The sequence below is a fragment of the Chrysochloris asiatica genome, unplaced genomic scaffold (assembly GCF_000296735.1).
Source record: "Chrysochloris asiatica unplaced genomic scaffold, ChrAsi1.0 scaffold00281, whole genome shotgun sequence".
Classification (NCBI taxonomy): Eukaryota; Metazoa; Chordata; class Mammalia; order Afrosoricida; family Chrysochloridae; genus Chrysochloris; species Chrysochloris asiatica.
This window is the reverse complement of record NW_006408799.1, coordinates 2,337,881-2,351,445: the sequence shown is the minus strand read 5'-3', so window position 1 is coordinate 2,351,445 and position 13,565 is coordinate 2,337,881. Positions and strand designations below refer to the sequence as shown.

Below are 13,565 nucleotides of genomic sequence, written 5' to 3'. Positions count from 1 at the left end.
TACCTTTCTTTATAATGGGCACGAATATGGATCTCTTCCAGTTGGTTGGCCATGTAGTTGTCTTCCAAACATCTTAGCATAGTCATGTGAGCACCTCCAGTGTTACTTCTGTTTGTTGAGACATCTCAACTGGTATTCAACCTATTCTTGGAGCCTTGTTTTTTCACTGATGTCTTCAGAGCAACTTAGACTTCTTCCTTCAATCACACTAGTTCTTGATAACATGCTACCTCCTGAAATGGTTGAACGTCAATCACCTCCTTCCATCTTCCCTTCATGTTTCCTGTGCTGTTCAATATTTTTGCCCATGTTGTTTTTGCTAAGTGACATCAAGTTGATTCTGTCCAACTCATAGCAACCTTGTTTAGCATTTCTGAGGAGAAGCTGGTGGGTTTGAATCTCCGACTTTGTGGTTAGAAGTCCAGTGCTTATCCTACAATGTCACACCATGACTCCAGAGAATTCTTCAGTATTGCACCTTGAGACTGGGATTTTTTCTTCAGTTCTTTCAGCTTGATGAATGCTGAGTGTATTCTTTCCTTTTGGTATTCTAATTATAGGTCTTGTATATTTCATTATAATACTTTACTTTGTCTTTTTGAGCTACTCTTTGACATCCTCTATTCAGGTCTTTTAATTCATCATTTCATCCAGTTACTTTAGCTTCTCTACATTTAAGAGCAAGTATTAGACTCTCTTCTGACATCCACTTCATTATTTTTTTCTTTCCTGACCCAGTTCATGGCAAAATCACCTGAGATGGGTCAGCTGACATACATGCTAGACCCTGACTGGCAATTTGACATTATAGACCTCATGACTGAGTTCATGAAGGTGGAGGACTTGAAAATCACCAATTTACAGCATGGCAGGACCCTGGTTTGTCAAAAGCCAGGAATAACCCACCATCCAAGTATGATCGGCCCACCATCCAGCTCTTCCCTTCATTCTGTCTTGTATTAATGAGCATGCAGGTAGATGTGTCTGTGAAGAACTGCCTGTGTGCATCTATGTGTGTGTGTGCACATTCACACAAATAAGTCTGTGTCATGGCCTTGTATGTGAGTCTGTAGGCACATGTGGAAGAAAATCATGAGAATAAGAAACAGTGTTCATCAATCTTAGTCATTTAAATTCACATTAATTTTTGCATTTTACAGTTGAACAAAGAACATCTAATTTCTGTTACCAGTGAAAGCTAAATTAAACACATAATGCAAGCAATCATTTCCCCTAATGTGATTCTCCACCTTTTGCATGTCCCTGATGGAAGGCAGTGGAACCTGTGAAAGCTAATTTTTATTGCCTTGAAATCTAGCATTTTGCTGTATTATACTTTTGAACACTGGACATAAATTAAAAAACAAAACAAAACATAAAAACAGGGATTGGCACTAAAAGCAACAGAAGAATTCATTTCATTATTTCTTATTTCATTATAGCAACAGCAAAACTATTTTAGGCAGTTAATGCAAGATTGTTATACAGAAATGGTACAACATATCTTCTTATACAAATTATAAATGTTATTTCTCACTGTCAATTAAGTCATATTTGAGGTTTCACCAAAGTTTGTTTTAGACAAGGCTAGATTAAATACGTTATGGTCTTTAATTTTTTGGTTTTGCTGTTATGTCACAACTTTCTACACATTTAGATGCTTAAAACACATCCATTTACTAATTCAGAGTTCCATAGGTCAGAATTTTGGGGTGGGCTCAGATGCATTTTGGAGTGTGCTCAAGGTATGTGTCTTAGGTTGGGTTTTACAAAGAAGCAAAATCATTGATACTTACATATGTACATATACAGAGAGATTTCTCTCAAAGAAATGGCTCACATGGTTGTAGAGGCTGACATGTGCCAAGTCTTTGGGTCAGACATCAGGCCAGAGCTTCCCCTGATTCATGTAGCCACAAGTAAAATCAACTGCTAGCTCACATACTGTAGAAGCTGACAAATTCCAAGGTTCTCAAGCAATATTGCAGGTTGCTGTCTCAAGTCCCAAGATTGGAGGTCAGATGATGATGAGTCAGATGTGAGATGCAGATGGATCAAAAAGTCACAATGCTTTGCCAGACTGTCCATATATATTGGATGCAGACCACATCCCTAAGGACACTTCATTTAAACTGATTGGCTGTTCATCACAGATCTCACCAAGCAAGTGACTACATTATATCTGATCCTAAAACAGGAGATGACGACAAGCATAACTGTCAAACAGGAGAGTCATGACTCAGACAAACTGACACACAACATTCACCATCACAGTGTGGCAAGGTCAAAGTCAAGGTGGCAGCCAGGTTGGGCTCTTGTGTGTGGACTTTCCTTCCTAACTCATTCAGGCAGAGTCCAGTGACTTGCACTTGCATGGCTGATGCTCCTGTTTCCTTTCTGGCTTTCTGACAGGGCTCACTCTTTATGCTTATCGGCTACCTGCGTTCCTTATCTGGCCCCTCCATCCTCACATGAAGCTCACAAATACGGTCTTTCTCATGGTTTGAATCTCTCTGGACATCCCTTCTGCTGCAATGCAGAGAAAGTGCTTTGTCTTCAAGGGTCTGTGTCGTGACCATGGACCCACCTGGATAATCCAAGATAAAAATAAGAAATGGCTGCTGTTGGGTGCATTCTGACTCGTGGCCACCCTGTGGGTATAAGCAGAAGTGCTCTCCACAGGGTTTCCAATGACTGTGTTCATTCAGGAATAGATGACTAAGCTTTCCTCCCAAAGTGAGTCTGGGGGAGTTTGAACCACTGGCCTTTTGTATAGTAGTCCATTGTTTAAACAATTGTGCTGCCCAGGAACTTAAAAACCCTAATTAAGGTCAAATTTACCACCATATAACATATCATCATGGGAGTGATTTCTCATTGTACAATGATACATCAAAAAGTATTGCTATAAAATCATAGAAAACCTTAGAAATCTAAAATACCAAGTTGTATAGCTATTGTTTCTTGGCATATCCATATAATTCTATATACTTCTGAAGGCAGTGTTTCTATTTCTCTCACCCTTCCCCGACTAATTCTATGCTCTTTGATTTATACCACATCAAAACAGCAGACTGGGCATCCTTGAAGGACTCATATTGTTCGCCTGTTAAATGTTCAATTAAATGTTTGGGAAATCAAAATCAGTCCGAAAGGGCAAGATTACAGCTGTATGATGGCTGTGGTAAGGTTTCCCAATGAAATTCTCAGAGGACAGGCCTTGCTGCCCTGTAAGAATGAATAGGTGTGTTGGTGTGATGGTTGCTAACCGATAGCCCAACTTCTAGGTCTTTTTCTCACGAGTACAGTTTTCCAATTTCTTAAAACCTCTTACTGTGTCCTTCACCAAACGTATATCAAAATGGTGGTGGTGGTTATGTGCCATGAAGTTGCTTCCAACTCATAGTGACACTATACAGGGTTTCCCAGCCTCATCTTTCTCCCGTGAAACAGCCAGTAGTTTCGAACTGCTGACCTTGAGGTTAGCATACTGATTTGTAACCACTACACTATCAGAGCTCCTTATATCAAGATATACTAAATACATTAAATATATAAATATTTATAATAAAACTATAACTACATAAAAATAAAGATGTAATAAGGATATATAAAGTAGAATTCCAAATTCTCTTGATATAAGGAGCTCTGGTAGTGTAGTGGAATTTGGAATTCCATAAAACAATCACCGCGTTCTTCTGAGCTGGCCTCTCTGCCTTGAATTGAATTGCCCCAGCAGATCCCCTGGGAAGCCACTGTTTTGACGGGACTTTTAGTTTGAAGGCATCTTAAGCAGACTAAGACAAGTGCATTACTGAGCAAACTTGTCTGAAGCCATTCACAGTTGGCAGAGACATGTGGAAATAAGTTTTATTTGGCATAAACCCATGATCATATGAACAGAAAACCTAGAAGCAGTACCTTGTGAGTCTCCCTCATATTTGCAGGTCTGGACCATCTTTGAGGCCGGCATTTTAGAAATTCTGCTGACATATGTTCCTTCTCATGTTTCACATTTTAGTCACCTTTGTTGCAAGTAAAGATAATTAGAAAGGAAGGGTTCTTAGGATATTAAGATTCTCTTTCCAAGTCTGGTAAGTGGGTTTATTGAATGGAGACACAGCAACCCACCTGATGATCAATATTGCTCCAGAGTGAACATCTCACTGCCCGTGTGAAGGAATATGCATAGGAGGAGAGAGATATGTACCATTCTTTTGAACAGTTTTACCACAGTTCCGCTATTTTCAAAAGGAGCTGTTGGGAGGATGGTACTCTTTGCATGTGCGGTGCCAAGGTGGACAAGTTTTAGTTACTGTCCCCAAATTAAATCAAGCTCTTCTCAGAAAACACACTGCCAATTAGATCACATGCATCAGAGGAAAGAGAATGGACCAGGTGATCTTTGTACAAGTCCTCATTTGATTAGCACATGTGGTTGAACAATATATTAGCATGTTCCAAGGTGCCTGGGTGGCATAGTGGCTAAAGTATTCAACTGTTAACCGGAAATTGGTGGCTTGAACCCATCAGCTGCTTTAGGGGAGAAAGAAGTGGTTGCCAGTAAAGATGGCAGCCTTGGAAACCCTGTAGAGCAGTTCTGCTCTGTCCTATCAGGTCACCATGACTCAGAATAGACTTGGCAGTAGTTTTGGGTTTTGGTTTGGTTAGCGCTTTCCTAAGCCATCTCTGTAAGCGCGTTCACTCAGCAGACAATCAGAGGATGCTTTGATGGAAATATCAAGTCAAGAGTTTACAATGATGATGTGGATCAGAAACCCGAGTTTTCTCCTTACCTTCGAAGGTCCTCTCGCCTCTCTGTGACTCCATCCTGGCTGGGAAGACAGTGATTGTCCTGGATGACCGCGTCACCATCGCAGATCTGGGCGTGCAGCTGGTGGCTGGCTTGTCTCTCACACTGCAGCCTCACAGAGCAGACAGGAGAGCCATCGTGTCAACAGTGGCTGCTAGGGACGTTCTGCAAGCTCCACGGCAGGTAAGATTCCCAGGGGCCCCTGCGTCTATGGACCATGGACATGCCTTCTCTGTCCATTATCAAGTTCAGCAAAAGAGATCAGTAGAACATTGCAGCTCGGACTGCTGGTTTATTAAGCTTCTTATCTGCTGTCTCTTGTCTGAGAAAAGTGCTCAGTGTTTGGGATAAAGTTTCCTCATATATGGACAGACCACGTGTCCACAGACCATTTGCTTTCCAGTGGGCTTATGTGTGCCAGGCACAGTCTGCTGCTAGACCATGACCAAAGAATGGTCACCTGTGTTCACTTTTGCCAGAACAGGTGGCTTTTGATGGTTGGAAATTCCATTGCAGTTACTTGAGCGAGCAGAGCTGGTAGGCACTAACCTGCTAACTGCAAATACTGTCAGCTCTAGAACTGTCTTCATCTATAAACTTTTAGCAAGCTGTTTTTACCAATAGCAGGGTCGCTGTGTCTTTCAAGCAAGCCAGTCTCCTAATGCATCTTCCCCAAGTACTTCCAGCAGCCATGTTTTGCTTTATCAGCGTTGGCTCCCTAATAAAGAATGTTCAAAGTGATATTATCTTGAGCAGGAGCCTGATTAGTTGCACCTGAAATTGATTTAAACAAATTGCCTGATCTTTCAAAATGTTTTTAGAAAGGTCAAAGTCAAATTTCTGTTGTATGGCGTGCAATAAATTAATAACTACTTTAATGCATTCATTAAGTATATTATTTGCTCCTCACACCAGTGGGGCCATGGGACTTTTTTGATGTCAGTTCAAGGCTTACCAGAAACTGTTTAAGATTGAAAAACTCAAGGGCTTAGTTTTCTCAGTACGTTTAAACAATATTTTATAGGAACCTGATTATAACATAATGCTTTGCTTTCATTTTACTTAGAAAGCAATAGTCAGTTCTTGGATTTTGTTCAGTGATGGCTCGGTGACATCTTTAAACATTTAGGATCCTAAGGATTTCTCAGTCACTGTCTCCTCATTGGATGAAATGGTGGTGTCCATCCAGCCAAACCTTCAGTCCAAATGTCCAGTTGTAGTTGCAGAGGATGAAGGGCAAGGATCCTTGATTAAGTTAGAAATCATAAGTGAACTTTGTCAGAAGACCAAGAGAAAGAGTGTTCTTGCTGTGGGTAAAGGAAATGTCAAATTTAAACCAAATCTTGATGAGCAATGAGCAGGTACCAATAATACTGAGGGCATAAACCAGGAACATAGAAACCACCTGAGTGATTCCATAGAGTGTGAAGGAAACCAGGAGAGAGTGGTTTCAGGAGAGGTTCCAACATGGCTCATCTGTTGACCATGAGGAGGGTACCAAGAAAAGCATAACCCTACAGTCTCCCCTGGAAGGAAAGAATAAGAAATAACTAAGTGTGGTGGTACAGATACCCCAACCAGCATCCGCACTCACAGGAAGTTACTGGAACCCAATGATCCCAGTCACCTGGAGATTGGCATGTATACCCTGCTCTGTGTCTTCTGCCTGACCATCTTGGTCTTCTAAATCTGCCTATACAATGGCCAGAACAATTATTCCCAGTTGTGACTGGATATTGCTCCAGATCCCTTTAGAAGTGTGCACTGATAGAAAAAGGCATAGGGTATTCTCCAGAAATTCATCCAAAAAAATCATAGCACACAAAGAAATTGTATAAAACACAGTGCTAGGAACACCAAAGTGGCAAGAGAGCACAGTGCAGTCCATGCAAAAGTTTAAATAGAAAAGTAAACTCTATATAGAAAAATAAACAATATAGCAAAGCAATAATTCCAGAGTAGGAAACTATGACAATATTTTCTTTCTTTTTACTTTTCTTAACCTTTTACTGTGAATTGAATATACAGAGTAGATCAGTTTTCCATTCAACAGTTCATACACATTTTGTTTCATGTCATTGATTGCAGTCCTCACAGTGTTAACAGCGCTCTTCCAACTTCCTCCCTGGGTTTCCTGTTTCTCTTCCTCCTTTTCTACTCCCTGCTCCTTCTTACCTTTGTCCATGAACAGATGCTGCCCTTTGGATCTCAAGTGGTTCTAAGGATTGCATTCTTCCCAAGTGTTCTTGTTCACATTATAGACCTGTCTATTGTTTGACTGAAAGTTGAGCTACTGGTGTGAGTTTAGTTCTCAGACGTTCTGTCTTGCCAGAAAATCTGGTATTCCCTATGAGTGAATTTTGTTCCACATTTTTCTCCCACTCTATCCAGGACCTTCTAATGTGATACCTTTTAGAACAGTTTAGCAGGGCTAGTTCTGGCCTCAGGGTTATGGAGGCTGGGGTTTGTGGTCTTTAAATCTCTGGAGAAATTGTTTCCTTGTCTGTGACAACATTTTTATGTATTAAGATAGGAGGGTTGTTGAATCACATACATAGGGTTGGTGTGGGCTCTGCTGAGTCACTGGCACCTCTAAGAAATATAAAGTTAGGAAGCAGGAGTTAGAAGATCCTACAGGGATCATTTAGGGGAGATTCGTGTTTCCAATTGGTGATGATGGAATTATTCAAAGAGGGGCATTCAACCGCCCACTTATTATAGACTTTTGTGACTAAAAACATCGCAGCCCAGTCCCCTCAAGGGGCTCGGGGCTCTTTACATTGAATCTTGCTCCTTCTAGAAGGCACTTCCAATGTTCTCGCTCCTTGTATCATGAATATTTGACCAAAACATTATGGGGATTCACTGCTGAAACTGATAGACCCATTTTGGTAATTTCTTCAGCACAAGACTTAAAGAATACATCTGTCTTATAAAGTCAGATCTAACTTTTCATTTTATGTCCTGGTTTTATTTGGTGTGGCCCTGTAAGAGAAGCACTAGAAAGTAAGGTCAGTTTGAATTTCAAGGTCAGCGGTTCAAACTCACCAGCCACTCCTCAAAAACCCAATAGAGGATCATGATAGTCAGAATAGATTCAATAGCACTTAATGACAACAACAACACACCATCCTTTCCCCTGACCATTCTCCACTGTTACCTTGTTCAGACTTTCCTCTGAGCCTGTTCTTTGTGGACAGTAACTTGTCCAAATAGACCAGTGGCAATAAATTATGGAAGAAACTGGTACAAATACTGCCATTGATGAAAACCAAACAAACAAACCAGACATTTATTTTCCTTTGAACAGGGTCAGTCTGCAATCAGTTACCCAGAAATGTCTGAGATAGGAAATGTGTTTATTAAGTCCCCATAACTGGCATACATAGAGACTCAGTAAACTTGCACTCTCGTTAATTCTGCATATTGAAAATCCTGTGTTAACAATGAGCAAATCACAAAATGATTTTTGGTGATGCATTCAATTTTATGTCACAATTCTCCTAAAGATTACATTTTGTGATATGTATTTGTTTCCTGCCTTAAGGTGGCATTCACCATACAGAAAGTCAGCTGTTAGAGCCGGTTCATCTTTGTCTCTACATGGAAACTTTTTAATTACGATGGCTCTACCTGTTCATGTGTGCAGTCATGGACTTCATATTTCTCCTCCCTTAATTCATTGAAAAAAAACCAGTTGCTGTTGAATTGATTCCAACTCATGATGACCTCATGTGTGTCAGAGTAGAACTGTGTTTTAGTGACTGAGTTTGGTGGACGTACATCAACAGGTTTTTTTGTCCCCAGGGCACCTGTAATTGGACTCATATCTTCACTCTTTCAGTTAGTGGCCAAGCAAATTAACTGTTTGCACCATCCAGGGGCAAGTAACCACTGACTTCCTTATATTTTTCTGGAAGCTTTGCTTATAAGTTTAATGGTAGTGATGGTCTCCTATACATTTTTGCCTCTGTCTCAGAGGTTCCTAAAGTGACGTTTATCTGTAAATAATTGTAGTGGTGGTGATGTGATAGAGATGATGGTGACATACACTTTGATGGTAGCTTCTTTGGTGGACTGGAATTTGAGAGTAAGTTAAAAAGTGTTGCTATTAGGATTCCAGTTCATATATGGACAGGCTGATCCCAAACTAATTGTGTATAAACATGTTTCTGTGGTCAGTGGATGACTGCAGACAATTTCTCTCAGGAATACATCGTTAGGATGCCTTCAACATTTCTTTCATTAAAGCAGTGCCTTCCAAAGGTGTCTGCTGAGCCATGTCAATTCAAGACAAAGAGATCTGCTCAGAAGGTTATGGTGACTGAGTTTTGGGGATTCCCAAAGGGTCTTCTTGATAGATATTTTAGGACAGAGAACAATCATAGAGGGCTATTAAGAAGAAGGTTGAAAAAATGAAAACTGCCCTCGAGAAAGAGCAGAGTGTTTGCGGTGAAGAATTCTTTTTTCCATCTTGACATTCCACCTGCCTATTCTTCCAGGGTAACAAGAGCTGTCCTACAAGAATGTCACTGGGAAATCTCACCTCATCCACCCTACTGTCATAATCTTGCCCCTTCAGACTGCTAATTGTTCCCTAGACTGAAAGAACATTTAAAAGGAACACAGTATGAGTTCCTTCAGGATACCAAAACCTCCATTTTCAGTTGGTACCATCTAAGAGTGCAGAAATCTTTGGGGGAGAGTTAGAGACATGAAAACACCACCTTCAGAAGCACATACACCAACATGGAGGAAATGCTAAGAAATGATGGCTCCACATTTTGATATTCTTTTTGTTTAATAAAGGTTTTATAATTTTGAAACACTACTTTTTGACTTACCCTCATATTTTATCCCTTACAACTTTGAGCATACCTACCCCTGCCCCATTGACTTCGGACGAGGTGCTGTGACATGCTTAGACTGGCAGAATGAGAATTGAAATTCCTGGGAGTCAATTCTAAGAGACTTCTTTAGGTCTGGGGGAGTGGGGTTCACTCTTCACCCCCTTGAGTGCCCTCTGCCATGCAAGCAGTAGACTCTGTGGGTCCTGAAAGGAGGAGATGCAGAAATGACCAGAGCTCAGTCTCAGTGGCTTGCTTGCAGGCTTAATACCATGAGCAATAAATGCATGTTCTTTGAAGGCACTGAGATCCAAGTTCACTGAGATGGGTTGTTTCTTTCTACAACAAACGCTGACTGATGATAGAATTTGCCTTGAATACCCAGTGTGGGCATCGTGTGCACAGTTAGATAGCCATTGAAGCAGTTGTTGTTGTTGTTAAGTGCCATCGAGTCGGGTCCGACCCATAGCGACCCTGTACAGGGTTTCTGAGGGTGTAAATCTTTACGGGAGTAGAAAGTCTCATCTTTCTCCCGCGGAGCGGCTGGTAGTTTCGAACTGCTGACCTTAAGGTTCGCAGCCCGATTCGTAACCACTACGCTACCAGAGTTCCTTGGTAGACATTAATAGTTGTGATGCTTGCTTGCCCACCATAAATAGTCCTTTCTTACACCACCTACCACTTGTGCTCCAACTCTTTGTTCAGGACTAGAGCCTTGGCCTCATCTATAGTTGTAGTCTTGGTGTGGCACTGCGGGATAATGCATTGGACCTCCAGGTCAATTTGAACCACTAGGAGTTGCTATGAGTTGGAACTGACCCGACTGCTTTTAACAACAACATAGATTGGGTTCTTTCTCTCTCTCTTTCTTGGAGTCCTGGTGTAGCACTGTAGGATAATCACTGGAGTGTAACCACAATGTTGGTGCTTCAAACCCACCAGGTGCTCTTCAGGAACCCACTTGCCTGCAAACAAACAATAACAAAAAAAAAAAAAAAAAAAAAAGGGGGGGGGTTAGGAGCCTGGTTAAAGGGCTCAATTTCCAACCAAAAGGTTGGTGGTTCAAACTCACCAGCCACTTTGTGGGAGAAAAATGTGGCAGTCTGCTTTCATAAAGATCCCAGCCTTCTGAGTCCTATGGGGAAGTTCTACTGTTTTATAGGGTCACTCTGCATCAGAATTAACTTGAGGACAGTGGAATTGGTTGAAAGACAGGAATCTGGAATTACAACCCTACCGTGTACCTTGGGAGGCAAAAAACCTTTCCAGGTAGAGAATCCTGAAACCAGATCATAGTATCCAGTATTTCTGTGATGATAGGTGGGGTTTTTTTTGAGAATTTTCAAAGTGACTTTTAATCTATCGACTGAGTTGGCAGCCCAAAGCGTGAATGTCTTAGAGCCATACAGTGATTAGAAACACATCACAAGTGACAGATGTGGCATCCCATCTTGACCAACTGCCCTTTCATCCCCACACTGACTGTACATTTCCTAGACACTGAGCAGGCAGGAACATCTCATCTGTTCTTCCTGCACTCCCCCCCTCACCCCAATTTCTCGAGGTTCAGCTTCAAAAATCAAAACAGCAGCCTCTGATTGCACTGAGAAGCAATAATGATAAATTACACATGCAAATATATTCTGAGTGATACTTTAGATTTATAAATATACGATGCTAAAAAATAATGAGTTTAATATTTTAAGTAACATGTCTTATTTAAATGGCAATTGAGATTTTTGGTGGTTTAGAAATTAACACACTGTTTTATTCTATTGGGTAAATACTTGTCAGGCTGTGATGGCATACAGTAATTAATGAGGGCTTGGAGGAAAATATGAGATTTCCTTTCCTACCTCTGACATTAGCTTTTGTCCTCCATGAGGATGACTCTGAGCCGTAGCGTGTCTCTCTCTCTCTTTGCTGCCAGGTCGAAAGTCAGAGTGGTTGAAAATAAATTTCTTTATCTTAGAGTTATAGCCTAATAATTGTTAAATGTCATCGAGTCAGTTCTGTATCATTGTTATGTTTGAGCCCATTGTTGGCAGCTACTGTGCCCACCCATCTCATAGAGGGGCTTCCTCTTTTTACCAACCCTATATAAGTATGCTGGCCAAACTTTGTCTCTCATACTTTGGACATATTGTCAGGAGGGACCAGTCATTGGAGAAGGATATCATGTTTGGTAGGGTGGAGGGTCAGAGAAAAAGAGGAAGACCCCCAACGAGATGGATTGGCCAGGTGGCAGCATCGATGGACTCAAGCGTGGCAACAATAGTGAGATTGGCCCAGGATCGGGCAGTGTTTCATTCTGCTGTGCATAAGGTCACTATGAGTCGGTACTGACTTGATGGCACCTAACAACAACAACATAAGTATGAAATCCTTTAGGGACTGGTCCCTCCTGATCACATGTCCAAAGTACATGAGATGAAGTCTCTCCATCCTCACTCCTAAGGAACATTCAGGTTCAATTTCTACAAGACAGATTTGTTTCTTCCACTGGCAGTCCACAGTATAGTCAATATTCCTTGGTTTGTTGCCTGTTTTTATAAATAAAGTTCTATTGGCACATAGCCACCCATACTGGTTTATGACAGCTTTCATGCTACGATGGCAGAGTTGAGGAAATTCTCGAGAGACCATCTGGTCCCGAAGACCTAAATTTACGATACGACCATTTACAGGGAAAGTTCACAGACTTACACAAACCACAGGCAGTTTTTAATGAAGCTGATGCCTGTGGGAACTCTGCCTCCCTCTCAGACCAATTTTCACAAGACAACTGTGTCTTGTGGTACACACTAAAGCATTACAGTATTTCGTTCCCCATATTTTCCAGTGGAGGAGATTAAGGTAGAACGCGTGACCATGACACACTAGAAGCACCCCGGAAGTCACAGTTAGTTTTAGGCTGAAACCTCCCCTCTCCCAGTCCCCATAACTGGCAGTTCTGTTGGCAGAACTACAGTCTTGTTAGCACTATGACCCAGTACTAATGACCAGGCAGTTTCCTGCATTGTTATTATTCTAAAGTAATCACCATGGGAAACATCTGTGGTTGAACACGACCTTGTGTGCAGAGTTATGTTAGATTGGTTTCTATTCATTCCATACATAAATCATGGGTTAAAATGATTTTAACCAAAAACAGTGAGGAAGGTGACAGGAACTGGGGAATTATGAACCAACAATTTTACTCCTACGTTGCTAGAATCTCATCCATCATATTGTCTAGTGTTTGCATCCCTTCCTGCTCATTCTCCTTAATGGTCAAAAATCAAAGGGATGATGATGTGGAGAAATGGAGCAGTTGGGGACTTTAGACACAGAGAGGGAGAGGGGTTGTGTGCTGAAGACAGGGGCAGGCTTGTAGTGTATACCCTTTGGTTGGTTGATGATGCATGGAGGGGATTGTAACCATAGCAATGAGACGATATACAATAGGATGAATGTAAAAGTAATGTTCTCCCATGTAAACTATCACATTATTCACAATAAAACATTTTTTTTTAAAAATCAAAGGGACCTTAGATACCTTCCCTGAAACCCAGATGTTCTGCCATGAGCAAGCGGTGGAGGGGTCCATGAGTAGAGGAAGAGCCAGTAGCCCCAACTGTTGGATTGTCTTGCATATAGATCCCCCAAGCCCTAGTAAAGCCACCCCAGGTAACTGAGAGGAACAGAAGTACTCCAATTGTTCATACCTGATACAGGTAGTTACATTTACACCTATCTTGCTTGTTGCTCCCCTGGACCAATACAGTTTGGTTACTCTTTGCTCTTGATAGAAAAGAATCACAGTGTTAGAAACCAGCTTCAAGTCCACACAGCGAGCCAATTGTGAGGAAGACTGAAGATCCAGAAATTAGAAGACCAGTGAAGCTAATCAAGAATACCAGCTG

At 41.3% G+C, this 13,565-nt stretch overlaps 1 pseudogene; it reads left to right on the top strand.

Annotated features, from left to right (window-relative positions):
• Positions 1-726: 726 nt before the first annotated feature.
• LOC102833491 lies at positions 727-6,500 on the top strand (annotated as a pseudogene).
• The last annotated feature ends 7,065 nt before the right edge of the window (positions 6,501-13,565 follow it).